This window comes from Cupressus sempervirens, chromosome 7 (genome assembly GCF_028749045.1).
Source record: "Cupressus sempervirens isolate cs-2001-9-10 chromosome 7, ASM2874904v1, whole genome shotgun sequence".
Classification (NCBI taxonomy): domain Eukaryota; kingdom Viridiplantae; phylum Streptophyta; class Pinopsida; order Cupressales; family Cupressaceae; genus Cupressus; species Cupressus sempervirens.
Window position 1 is genome coordinate 833,900,751 of NC_143124.1, and position 14,296 is coordinate 833,915,046.

General features: G+C 37.1%; 2 pseudogenes; both read left to right on the forward strand.

Moving 5' to 3' along the window:
* The window catches only part of LOC149549972 (glycine dehydrogenase (decarboxylating), mitochondrial-like), a 36,780-nt pseudogene extending 23,327 nt beyond the window's left edge, over positions 1 to 13,453 (forward strand).
* Positions 13,454 to 13,466: 13 nt separating this feature from the next.
* On the forward strand, positions 13,467 to 14,014 carry LOC149549973 (glycine dehydrogenase (decarboxylating), mitochondrial pseudogene; annotated as a pseudogene).
* The last annotated feature ends 282 nt before the right edge of the window (positions 14,015 to 14,296 follow it).

Here is a 14,296-nt window from a genome sequence, read left to right on the forward strand (position 1 = left end):
TAGGTTATTGTAGTGTTGTAGAGGATAAAAGTGCATACTTAGTACTTCTTTCAACTTCTGTTATACACCCTTCAACCATTTCATTAAATGTGCCATTCTATTTGATTCAATGGATTTTAGCATTAAATTGTATTCAACCTCTTCCTAATCCTTTTATTTATTTTTCCACTATTGTCAGAAATGTGGATATGATTAATATTGTAGACACAAATTTGTGCAACTAATCCACATTCTAGTTGAACTTTGCTTTGTAGACACCTAAAAACCTTTAGAAAATAAAGTATTTTTATTTTCTGAAAAAAGTCCTGATGACATCATCATTTATTAATTAATTAATTATTTAATTAATTAATTAATTTTTATGCCATTAAATCCCTTTATCTTAATTAAAAATATTTAATTAAGGAATCCCTCCCAAAAATGTTTAAATCTTATTTAAACATTATTTCCTTATTTATTAATTATTTAATTAATAAATTGACCAAAAATCCTAAAATAAATAAAAAAATTATTTTTTGCCCAAAAATTGGCCAATTTCCTTATGACCAATAACCTCTTCCAAAATCTTCTAATCCTTCTTTAATTTCGATTAAAGGCTAATCTCATCATTTCCTACCCCTAACCCCAACTCAAAATATTTAATTAAAATTAAATATTAATCCTCATGTTTATTAAAAAAGTTTTAATAAATATCTCCTCAACCCAAACCCTTGAAATAAATAAAACTTTATTTATTTCCTAAAAATCTAATTTATCCTCACCCTAAGAAATTCTAGACTCTTCTAGAAAGTCTTCATCCTCATCCTAGGAAATTCTAGACTATTCTAGAAAGTCTTTATCCTCATCCAAAATCTAGACTCTTCTAGAAGATGTCTTTAAACCTAATCCTAATCCCCTCCTAACCTTGTCACATTCCCTAAACATGGGTTAAAACTTACTAACCCAAGCCAAAGTTAACAAATATCTCTTCCTTCACCCACCCTCATTAAATGCCATCCACTTGCCTATCCTTAAGCTAATCCTAAACCATCCTAATCCATCCTCTAATCATTTGCACAAGCCTAAACAAGCTTAAAACATTTCTAATCAAGTCCAAGTCGAATTTGCTCTCATCACCCTCAAAATATCTCAACCATAAAACTTTATGAAGTCCACTAGGTCATAAATGACTCTTACAAGCCCTTTTATTGCTCTTACAAGTCATTATGAGGGTCTTTATGAAGATTTTATCTCTTGAGCCTCCTTTGTTGACTCATCCTTGCCCTTTCCTCCATCCTCTCACCATGTGACATGTGTCACTCCTTGATTGGCTATAAGGAAGCACAATCCATGTGCTCTCCTCTCATGCAATCTGAGCCTTCCATAAGCTTTTTCCCATCCTTGCATCTTAGCCCTCAATCCCTCAAGCCTCTTGCCTATAAATTGGATCCTTCCCCTTTGCAAAATAACACAATCCATGAAGTAAAGTTATAATGCTATTTTGAGAGCCAAATCCATACTCAAGCCATCTATCCACACCAAAAATCCACAATCATCCATTGAAGCCCTTTTTGAAGCATAAAGCTTGAGCATACATCCTATCTATTTAGACAAAGCTACTCAACAAGAGAGCTTCTTATTGAGAGAGCCCATTAATGGCTCATATTCTCAATTAAGAGCTCATCTTAGTCTATCTTGAAGTTTATGAATTTTGTTTAGTTTGTAGAAGCTTTATTTAAATTTGGTTTCTATTAGCATACTAACATTGCTCATATACATTTTGGCACGCCCGGTGGGACCCCGCATGGGTCATCTTCATTAGCTTTTTTAGTCAAGTTTTGTATGTCATTTGCTGATTTTGGCTAATTTTTCTTGTTTTTGTGATTGGTAGGATTGTATAAATTGGTTTTGTAGGTCTACATGAGCATGAAGAAGACAAAGGAACTCATAGTCAATCTCATAGTGTTTGCAGATTTTTCAAGCTTATAGGTGGAGAAAGCACTTGGGATTATTCTTCCTCTTCTTGTCTATATTCTTCTTATTCCATCTACTTCTTCTTCTTCTTCTTGTGGGAGATCTTGGCCATTTTTTTTGTTAAGGAAGCAAAATCATACACACTTCTTTTTAGTGCTTAAAATGAACCCCCAAATCATACTTAAATCCATTGAAAAATTAAAAATTTGCAAGAAAGAAAAAATCTTTTAACAAGTGAAACTAAACCAATCTAATCATTTGCATCCTTGCAACATCAAGGTTTTAGATGCATTCATGCAAAATTAGGAACACTTCATTTTTGGAAATTTAAAAAGAACTTCAAGTTTCCATTCCAAAAGGTTCAAAATCAACACTAAGTGCACACTAAAGTTCTTTTAAAAATCTCATGAAAACTAAGAGTCCTAAATGGTTGCCAAAAATTGTCCTAAAAGCTTTGTTATTTGTTCCAAACAAATGTCTTGTTGCAAAATCTTGAATGTTTCTTAGGTTTTTCATTCATCAAAATAATCTAGGAATATCATTTTTGGGCTTAAAATATGCAAACTAGAACACAAAATCTTGAATGAAAACCAAAGTCCAAAGAGTCATTTTCATTTTTGAGTCCAAAAACAATCTTGAATGATCTAAGGTTAAAACAAAGCACTTCAAAGTTCTTAAAACCAACACACAAAATCTCAATCTTGAATGCTCAAAGGAAAAAACTTGAATGTTTAATCACTTGTCTTTGAATGCATGTTGCTAAAATCACTCTTGAGTGCCATGGATTAAAATCAAGGTTTTTTTTTTTTTATGGATGCATGATTAAAATAACAAATCCAATCTTGAATGCCATAGATCAAATGATCATCTTTTGGGGCATAAAAAAATCCACATTTTAGAAATCTTCTAAGTTATAAAAATAAATAAAAATGCTTTGAGTGAGTTTTTCGTTGGACTCACCCTCTTTAATCACCCATCAATTTAACCATTGGTTGCAATCTCAGTGCCATCTATGGGGATGGGTCCACCTAAGAGGGTGTTAAGTGCTCCACGCAAATCAAACTCCACTCACTTAGGTTTTTAGTGGTTTTTTTAAGTTAGAAAATTCCTTGAATGCACATTAGGCTCGCTAACACTTCATTTGGCCATTAAAATTGAACAAACTCTTGACGTGGAGGGCCTCCGGGTGCGTGCTTGACAAATCGAGTTTCACATATCTTTGTTTTGGGCTTAAAACACTCTAACACAATATTGAATGCCTAACAATCAATGAACATTGCATGGTTTTGATGCATTTCAATGACGCTCGCATTTCTTACGCTGACGAATTCTCGATTTCCATTATGTTGACGACGCTGTCAAGTTGGAATGAACATTGTATGCCCTAATCACAAGTGTCTTCAATCATAGCTTACAAAATCTAAATCATCAATTGGAAAAGAACTTTGCTTTTTAGCCCAAGGTCATCTGAATCTTCTCTCCCCTTGTCGCCTTTGCAGGCCATCTTGGGTGCATAAGATTAGGATCCAAAATCTTGTCTTAGCTTTTTAGGAGGCCTGCTTGGGGATTTCATCACCCCTTGGGACGACCTCAACTCCAGTGTTCCGATGGAGTATAAAGATCGGGAGGTGAATCCAAAGACACCTCTCTTGGAATCAAGATTTTGTCACTCGGGCTAAGCCTCAAGGAACTTTATACCCTTGAGAAGTGAAAGAGGAGAAGTGGGTTACCGCTCCTCTCGGCTGTGTGACATCTTTTTGGTTTCATCTACGGATTTGGGCCTCACGTACCTTGCGTATATCGAGGACTCCCTAGCTAAACCAAATTTCATCCTTGTAGAAAGCTTCCTAAGATGTTGGTGTGTTTGACGTGCTTGCTCAAAAATTTTGTCTGCTTGTTTGTTTATAGCTTTTGAATGAATGTTTGCTAATTTTGGTCGAAATCCCAGAAAAGCAGAAATCTCCCAACTCAAGGCATACTTAGCGTAGTCATTGCCTTATCAAAAATCATCCAAGCTCCCCCGCTGCAACCGAATCTATCTAGTTCTTTGCCTTAGAACAATCCCAAATCCAAAGTCCATTCAAATCATCCCCCCAGCCAGCTAGCAACCCAATCCAAAATCACCCAAGCCTTTAAAGAGTTGTTGTCACTTTGCTAGATTTTGCTATCCAATCAATCCTACCAATCAACCAATCTCACCAAGGTTATCCCTCTGACAGAGCATTGTCTAGGGTAATCTAGCTTTGTCACTTGCATCCCTCATCACCTTGAGCTAAAGGTTGGGATCCACAAGTGGTCAATCTCGTCTCATGCCATAGGATCACTAGTCTATCCTTAAGTTGACACAATCACCATGAATCCTGCACATAGGAAAGCAAAACTCTCACTTTTTGATAGCATACCCTTGAAGTCTTCCACCCACAAGAAAGCCAAAAATCTCTAGCCAATCCTCCTTAGGTCTATCATGCAACTTTGACTCTCCCTAGGAAATCTTTCATCAGCCAATCCAAAATCTGTGCTTAACCCAAATCCAACCATGAGCTTCCGTGTTCATCCATACGCAAGACCCCATCCCCATCAAACTCATCATCAAAGCATGAAGTACCAATCCTATCATGATGTGTTTGGTCGCATTGTCCTTGCTCCCACCACCTCCTATTCCAATGATGATGAAAATCTTGTTGACTATGACGGGTATATTGAAAGCCTTAGAAACATTCCCCCAAGCATCCCCCAAAATCCAAGAGTTATTCCAAACTATCTAGTCATGCCATCTGATATTCTAGCTTCCCCTCCATCACCTCATCAACCAAGCTTCCAATCTTCCACCCCCATCACACTAGCTATTCCTGTCAATCCACCTCCACCTTCGACACATGAGTCTCCAAGGAATCTCCTAGAGGAAATACAAGAAAAGTCGCCTCCAACAGTTGATAAGCCATGTCATCTAATCCAACCATGTGAAGTAGTCAGTGATGAAGCTTCCCCATCTATAATATCACCTCCATCTCCCATAGCTATCATCCCCATACCATCCATCAAATTGCTTAAAATCCTTCCACTTCCTGCAAGCATCAAAATCCCACCACCTATCAAATCCCTCCAAATCCTATCCACATCGCCTCCAAGCATTTCCCAAATCTCTCGTAATGACCCTTATGCATCCATCTTCTACTCACCCATCTCCACTACTGAATCTCCCATCTATCCATCCGTTGCCTTTGAAGAATCCATCCCTTCACCTCCTATCGCACCATCCACTCCAAACCAATCCTATCAAGATCTTTCCCAAAAGCATGTTGACATCCCCCAAAGCATAAATGAAGATATCATCGTACCATGTCTTCCATCCATAGTGCAGTCACCATCTCCTCCATCTCCAAAACCTCAAGCCATATCTCCTCCACTACAAGATATCTTGTCATCCCACCAGCTACATCAAGATCCTATCCTTCCATCTCCCCCGCTCCATGCTTCCATCTTACCACCTATCCAAGCTATTCCACCATCTATAATCTACCCTCTTGGTTCACTTACATTCATCCATGGTGGCCCTCTCTCAGCAGAAGAATTAAGAACAGTATCTCCCGATTGCAATACACCTAATAAATCACTTCTACCATTTTCTGCAAGCAAAAATTTTCCTCAGCTTGTTCAAATGCTCAATCGATGGCATTATCAAGGTCAAGGTTTAGGACCACAAGAGCAAGGAATCAGAGAGCCTATTATTGCACAAAAAAATCTAGGATTTCATGGTCTTGGATATGTATCCAAAGGCTCACCATCTAAAGGTGTTGGTACACCACACCCCCAAACCAAGCCTATCTCCAAGCCCACCATGCCAGCCTCCCATCACTCCTTCAAGAAATCTTATGTCATCCCCCCTCCACCATCTTTGCAACCCAAAACAACCTACCATATCCCCCCTTCATCCGCTAAATCCATTTTGGGTCCCTATGTCCCAAAATCTACCATCCTCCATCCTCCTATCAGCCATCATAAAAATCCTATTCCATCCATTTCTATGCAAGATCAACAAAGGCACATATCAGGGCACATCATCCATCATCATCCCCCTACATGCTCTTTCATATCCTCTCCATCTCACAAAGCTTCTCCTAACCATCTTCCCAAAGCTTACCACAACAATGTAAATGCCAACTTCAAAATGCATAAAGCTAAAAATCCACATCCTAGGCAATCATATGTCTATTCTAAAAGACATACTCCAAAAAGGCAAAATCCAATCAAAGAATGCAAAACAATGCAAAAGCCTATGAAAAGAAAATCCAAAACCATGTGGATCCCCAAGAAAAAAGTTGAAACCCAATGTATAATGGCATCCACCATTGCTAATCCCCCATCTAGTGACTCATGTCCCCCATCTCCTAACTCCATCTTGGGTGCCTATATCCCCAAGCACGCCTTCACAAATCCTTCATCACACCCGCATCTACCATCTATCCCCCATATGCTCTTTTCACACCCGTTCCAACATGTGCCAATGTTGCTCTTGCAAGCATCCCCATCTCATGCTCCTTTCCATCATTTTCATCCCTCCATCTCCTACCATCAATCCCATCTAATCCGATCTATTGCATAAATCACACATCTGGTGTACCAACAGCTAGCAACAAAATTGAACATTTCAATAGCCAGTGAAAAATCTCAAAAAAGCCAAAATAGCTGAAGAAAGCCAAAATCATTCCAGCTAAGTCCAAAGTCAAAAAGTCAAAAAAGAAAAAAAAAAAAAAAAAGCGTCCACTGGTGAAAACTTGGCAATTCAAGCGCCTTGGACAAGTACCATGATGAAAACTTGGCAAACAAGCGTCATGCGTAATCCCGCCATCCCTAGCTTAGCCTATCACCCTCATGCTTTTGGTCATCTCTTGACATCCAACTCCATCTTCCAATCTATCCACCTATCCTCCATCCTCCAGCTTCCATCTCACACCATCCACTAATCTTATGCAACTTCAGCCAATCATCTCAGCTATCATCCATCTCCCTAGCCCCTTCAGCTTTTTCCATCCTAGCTTCAATCCTATCACATCCATCATAAGACCTCCTTCCGCATGTTATCTTCTGATTGGGGGCACTATATTCCTTGGAGATCTTGTCTTTTCCATCCTCCCTTGTCATTGGTATCTAGCTCTAGGCTATCCTCATGCAAACCCAATGTCATCTCTTTATATCCATCATAATCCTAGCTATCTACCATCCTATCCAGCCATCTCATCCTGCTCCTCTAGCTATCCTTGGTCACAAAATCTCTCATCATCATTGGATGCATCCTGCCAAATCCATATCTTTTGCTATCACCCTACCCTTAGCTTTCGCATCTTGCACAACATTGAACCATCCTGCTATCCTATCATCCTGAGCTTTTGCCTGCTTGTAACTATCTTGGTCTGTTAAGCTTGTACCATATCTTGATTAGCTCACTTGTAAATATCTTGGTCTGTCAGCTTGTACATTCTCTTTAGCTTAGTACCATTGTATCTATCCAGCGTTCATGTCAGTTTGTCCTTGATCAGCATCTTGCACCCATCACACATCTTGGTTAGCTATTCCAATGCATCCTTTAGCTAGATTTCCTGTCACCAAAGTGTTATCTTTCTTAGTTCAGCTTGCCAGATGCATCACTCATCCAAATCCACCAGCTTCGGTGCTCTCCAATAGGTCTTTGCAGGATATAGCTTTCCTCATGTCTGATCTTGGTCCGTTAGTGCCTTGTCCTACCCATCTCGTTGGCAAATGGCTCTCTTTTGGATTTTCACTTTCTTTTGATTTGGGATCTTCCCTTTTGGGTCTTGAAGTATCTTTTCCAAGCAATCTCCTTGTTCCCTCCTCAAGGTTGCCACGATCTTCCATATCATGGTATGCTGCGAATGGGGCAATTAGAGTGTAAGGTCTTGATCAGGTCTTTTGTTTGTTTTTCTTTTCTGCTTGTGGGTTCTCCAGTGTCGTTTCCACGCTGCTTCCTCTAGGATTCATGTGTGATGCTGGGGCAATCCTTGTGTGTTTGTTTTGAGTTAGTTTGTTAGTCCTTTGGACGGTTGGTGAAAAGGCCTTGATGTTCTTGGTAACCTTGGCAATTAACCAACGGTCCTATAGCAAATCTAGTGCTCAACTACATGGTGGTACTTCTCTTTGAAGTATCCCCCCGCTCAAAAAGCTTCAATGGTTTTCCTTCATCTCCATTATCCCCAACCCATATCTAGCATCTGTCTCTCCTACCCTAGCTGATGCATCAGTATCTCTTTGAATCACTCATCACTCTTAGCTTTAGGGATCCACAATCCTAGTCTTAGGGATCCACCAATCCAAATCAACCCACCAAGCCTCATCTTTCGAGATCCACAATCCTAGTCCTAGGGATCTCCGAAACCCATCTTCCACCAATCTAACTCTTTGAAATCCTGTTCCATCAGCTTTATAATCCCCTCATCCATCTCCCTATCCTGGATTCCTTTTTATAGCGCTCTGCTCCTTCATCCTCCACCTTCCCTAAGGTCTTAAGCTTGCTTCCTCTTGTGCATCTGATTCTCCTTTATCATTCTCCCATAGTGAGAGTTTGAGCTAATTCAGCCCCTTCTCTTTGCCAATCTAAGTCTCCTTGCTCATCCCATATTCTTGTACTTTTCAAGAAGCCATCGAGCCTCACTTTCTCTCCCCGCTGCCTTCTTGAGGGGGCATCTCACAGTCCATTCTCTCCTCTTCTGCTCTAGCCTTGGGCATCTTATTTTCTTATCTTTGATGCCATGCCACTTGCGGCATCACATCAAAGAGGGGCAAAATGTAGACACCTAAAAACCTTTAGAAAATAAAGTATTTTTATTTTCTGAAAAAAGTCCTGATGACATCATCATTTATTAATTAATTAATTATTTAATTAATTAATTAATTTTTATGCCATTAAATCCCTTTATCTTAATTAAAAATATTTAATTAAGGAATCCCTCCCAAAAATGTTTAAATCTTATTTAAACATTATTTCCTTATTTATTAATTATTTAATTAATAAATTGACCAAAAATCCTAAAATAAATAAAAAAATTATTTTTTGCCCAAAAATTGGCCAATTTCCTTATGACCAATAACCTCTTCCAAAATCTTCTAATCCTTCTTTAATTTCGATTAAAGGCTAATCTCATCATTTCCTACCCCTAACCCCAACTCAAAATATTTAATTAAAATTAAATATTAATCCTCATGTTTATTAAAAAAGTTTTAATAAATATCTCCTCAACCCAAACCCTTGAAATAAATAAAACTTTATTTATTTCCTAAAAATCTAATTTATCCTCACCCTAAGAAATTCTAGACTCTTCTAGAAAGTCTTCATCCTCATCCTAGGAAATTCTAGACTATTCTAGAAAGTCTTTATCCTCATCCAAAATCTAGACTCTTCTAGAAGATGTCTTTAAACCTAATCCTAATCCCCTCCTAACCTTGTCACATTCCCTAAACATGGGTTAAAACTTACTAACCCAAGCCAAAGTTAACAAATATCTCTTCCTTCACCCACCCTCATTAAATGCCATCCACTTGCCTATCCTTAAGCTAATCCTAAACCATCCTAATCCATCCTCTAATCATTTGCACAAGCCTAAACAAGCTTAAAACATTTCTAATCAAGTCCAAGTCGAATTTGCTCTCATCACCCTCAAAATATCTCAACCATAAAACTTTATGAAGTCCACTAGGTCATAAATGACTCTTACAAGCCCTTTTATTGCTCTTACAAGTCATTATGAGGGTCTTTATGAAGATTTTATCTCTTGAGCCTCCTTTGTTGACTCATCCTTGCCCTTTCCTCCATCCTCTCACCATGTGACATGTGTCACTCCTTGATTGGCTATAAGGAAGCACAATCCATGTGCTCTCCTCTCATGCAATCTGAGCCTTCCATAAGCTTTTTCCCATCCTTGCATCTTAGCCCTCAATCCCTCAAGCCTCTTGCCTATAAATTGGATCCTTCCCCTTTGCAAAATAACACAATCCATGAAGTAAAGTTATAATGCTATTTTGAGAGCCAAATCCATACTCAAGCCATCTATCCACACCAAAAATCCACAATCATCCATTGAAGCCCTTTTTGAAGCATAAAGCTTGAGCATACATCCTATCTATTTAGATAAAGCTACTCAACAAGAGAGCTTCTTATTGAGAGAGCCCATTAATGGCTCATATTCTCAATTAAGAGCTCATCTTAGTCTATCTTGAAGTTTATGAATTTTGTTTAGTTTGTAGAAGCTTTATTTAAATTTGGTTTCTATTAGCATACTAACATTGCTCATATACATGCTTGACTTGGCTTTCCTCCAAAATTGGTTTGTTTCTTGTTTGCTTACCTGTATAATCTGAGAGGACCACTTTTTTTAATAGATCTTGTTGAAGAAAATGGGGAACATGTTAATGAGGAACAACGTTCAATCTTTCAAGTAAATATTGATTTGGCTTCTACAAGTGTCCATGTTTTTCTTATGTATGGAAATTGACATAGTTTCTTTCTCTTTTGTTTTTAGGAGGCTCTGTTTGGAGGCTCTGATTAGAGCACATCTGGTGGGAGGTGGTGTAAATGCAGCTATTGAGTTAATGCAGTGGATGAATATGGAAGTTGGTATTGAAATCAAATCAGTAGACATTGCATCCCAATGCTCTTTCAACTATCCGAGTGTCTTGGACACAAATTTGGATGAATTGGAATCATACCTAAATTACCACTTTGTTAATCGATGTCTTTTAGTAGAAGCACTCACACATGGTTCACTTACTAAAGCTGAGGGACCTTCCTATCAGGTACATTTTGTTTCACCTTACCTTGAACAATCCATATATTACTTTGGTAGTAGTTAATTTAAAATTCTTTTAGTGTGCTAATTTTAAATGTGTAAATTATAATTATGATGTTCAAATCTTACCTACACCACCACTCACACCTTTGCAATATGAAAGCATCAAACAAATGGGTACCATTTGCAATCGGACATTAAATCTCTCCTTACAATAGGGTTGTCTAGATTGTTATTGAAAAAGACAATAAAAAGTTTGTGTGGTGCTCAATTTATGCTCCCATTGCACATTACGAGAGAAATGAGCTGTGGAAATGGATATATGGGCTTCAATACATCCCTTAGATTGTGGGACCTAACTTTAACATGGTTGAGAGTAGGGAGGAAAAGTCTATAGGAAGTGAGATAAGTGCAAAGGAAATGAAAACTGTTAATAGAATAAAATGAAAATTAAGCTCAACCTATTTGATCCTCTTGAAGGATATAGAAAAGAAAACCAAAATAATTGGTTTACTGGGTGTAATTGCCAAAAGTTAAGTATAAGGATATATTGCAAATTGGATATATTTTATTGCAATAAAGATTTTTTAGCTTTGATCAGACTGTCATGAATGTAGTGTCAAGGTTACACCTTGTTCTTTATCTGATCATCATTATTGCTACTGTAAGATTCATCTATCTAATGATCAACATTAGGACAATGAAAAGCAAGATAAATTCCTTCAAAACACCAATTTACTAAAAGACGATTGCAATTACCCAATCTTTACCGCTAGGGAAATTAACAGATGGACGTTATAAGATAAAAATGCAATTAAAATATGGAATGAAAACAATAAAAATTTGGCCACTATATTTCAAACTATTGGACAAAAGAACAACCTTAGACAATAGGAAAACAGAAAATGACCTTTAGAAAGATTTGTTCAAACTAGAGAAGAAGATTCAAATGACCCCAATAACTCAAAATTGAATGAGGAGTTAATCATAACAAAAAAATTATTGAGAAATCTACATGCTAAAAATATAGAAGGATTAAGAGTAAGAGCCAAAATAAATTGACTTAACAATGGCGATAAGAGTTCAAAACTCTTCTTCAGATGTATGAAAGTTAAGAATGTCTGAGAACAAGTTGACTATATAGGAGCTGATAATAAATTGCTAAGTGATCTTAAAGAGATAGAGAAGAACTTTCGCTATTCTATAAGATACTTTTCTCATTTCAAGGACATAATGCAAGAGATCTAAGCAAAAATATAATTCACAGTAAGATTACAGATGATATTGTAGAAATAATTAATATTTAAACTGTATCAAAATAAGAAACAATAAATGCAATTCAAAAGCTAAATGATGAAAAGACCCCAGCAGCAGATAGTCTCCCAATTGAATTGTATAAAGAGAACTTAGATTGGTTTGGAGATGACCTGCTTCAAGTCTCTACTAAAGCCATTAGATAAAGGTTGTAATTTATTTATTTGCCTGATGTTTTCATATTTCTAATCATTTCCTTGTTCTCTTCTACAAGGTTGATGAATTATATGAATGAATGTAATCTTCTATGACTGAAGTGTGTGTGGTGTGTGTGTAGATGCAGGCCATACATCGATGATCTTGTGAACAGGAATGAGTGGAATCCAATGAGCTTCCATGAAATTGAACATGCATGAAGAGGATGATATCAAGCACTTTGTGAAATATGAGTTGTTGTCCATATATGTAAGGTAGTAAGACATTTTTTTAATTGAGTAGTGAGCTCTAGGCATTGTGCCTAAATGCAAGTGCATCCCTATTTGTAATAAGTTAATACTTTTAATAAAGTATAATTTATCGTAGGTTTCAGCCCCATCATCGTCCCTTGTCCCCTCCTAACATGGTTTCCATGATATACTAGAATCTTTTTTGAATCACTAGAACATGATATTAGATCTTACTAGTCTCCTGTGTCAAATGATTTTCTTTTGGATGAGGCCAGTACTAGTTTTGAGGCTATTGTGATATGTAATGATATATCCAAAGATAATAAGAAGACTTCTATCATTTTTAGTAACTCTCATCCTTAGACATTTGATGTGTGCTATATAAGGGTAGGTTGGTTGGGGTTGAATATCATGAAATCTGATCTAAAGTACTTTGATTATAGTTCCAAGGATGTTTGTGGGGTGCTTGTTCAGCACCCTAGGATAGAGAGGGAAGTTATTGATTACTCTTATTTTGTTAAGAATGTTCATGCTAATGGTGTGAAGGTTGTCATGGCCTTTGATTTTTCTACACTAACAATACTGAAGCCTCCTAAGGAATTTGGGGTGGATATCATCTTTGGGTCTTCTCAAAGATTTAGTGTCCCCCTGGACTATGGGGGACCCTCATTTATATTGCTTGGTTACATCTTAAGAGTAAAAATGAATGATGCCTGGGAGGATTATTGGAGTTAATGTGGATTCCCATAGGAATCCTATGATAAGGATGGAAATGTAGACAAGGGAGCAACACATCAGGCAAGATAATGCCACTAGAAATATCTACATGATATAGGCATTAATTACAATATATCTTCTATGTATGCAATCTATCATGGTCTGGCAGGATTGGAAAAAAATGTAGAATGTGTACATGGTTTGGCAGGACCATTTATTAGTGGATTAAAGAAATTAGGCACTGTTAATGTTGAGGATGCTCCATTCCTTGATATTGTAAAGGTTATATGCTTATCATTAAGCAAGGGGAGATGGGCATCAAAACTTCTATCATTACTGTCTCAACTCATGGAATGAATCCTGCAAGTGCTACAATGTGTGGAATGAAAATTGTTGTTGTTTGAACTGTTGCTAAAGAAAATGAAGGGTGTAGAGGAAAATAAGGAAACCTTGTATCACTTATGATTACCTATCCTTCAATGCATGGTGTGTATGAGGAGGGTATTAAATAAGATATGTTAAATCATTCATGACAATGATAGTCAAGTGTACATGGATGGTGCAAACATGAATGTGCAGGCTGGACTAACTAGCTCGAGTTGAATTGGAGTGGATGTATGCCATCTCAATCTTTACAAGACATTCTACATTCTACATTTTGGTATGGGGCCTATAGGAGTAAAGAAGCATTTTGCACCATTTTTACCATCACAACCTCTGGTACCAATAAATGGAATTACTACTCCTGAAGGGAATCCACAACCACTTGATATGATATAAACAACACCATGGGGCTCAACCATGATTCTACCAATATCAATAAAAAGGGAGATTACGAAAAATTGAGAATGGTAAAATGGACATTAAACATACTAGTTTGATGGTAGATAATGTGTATAGAGAAAAAATTATAAATCTTTATGTTTTGGAATGACAAGTAGGGTAGATAGAGTTGAATGAAGGCTTTGACAAGAATAAAAAGAAATACAAGGCAATCAATAGTCGTAGATAGTTCAAGAATTGACTTATTCCTAATATAGAAAATAGTGCAAAACTTAAAGAGAGATTAACATTTATCAAGTGGATTTGATCATCTCAGGGTCAGATAAACTTCTATTAGTCAGGAAT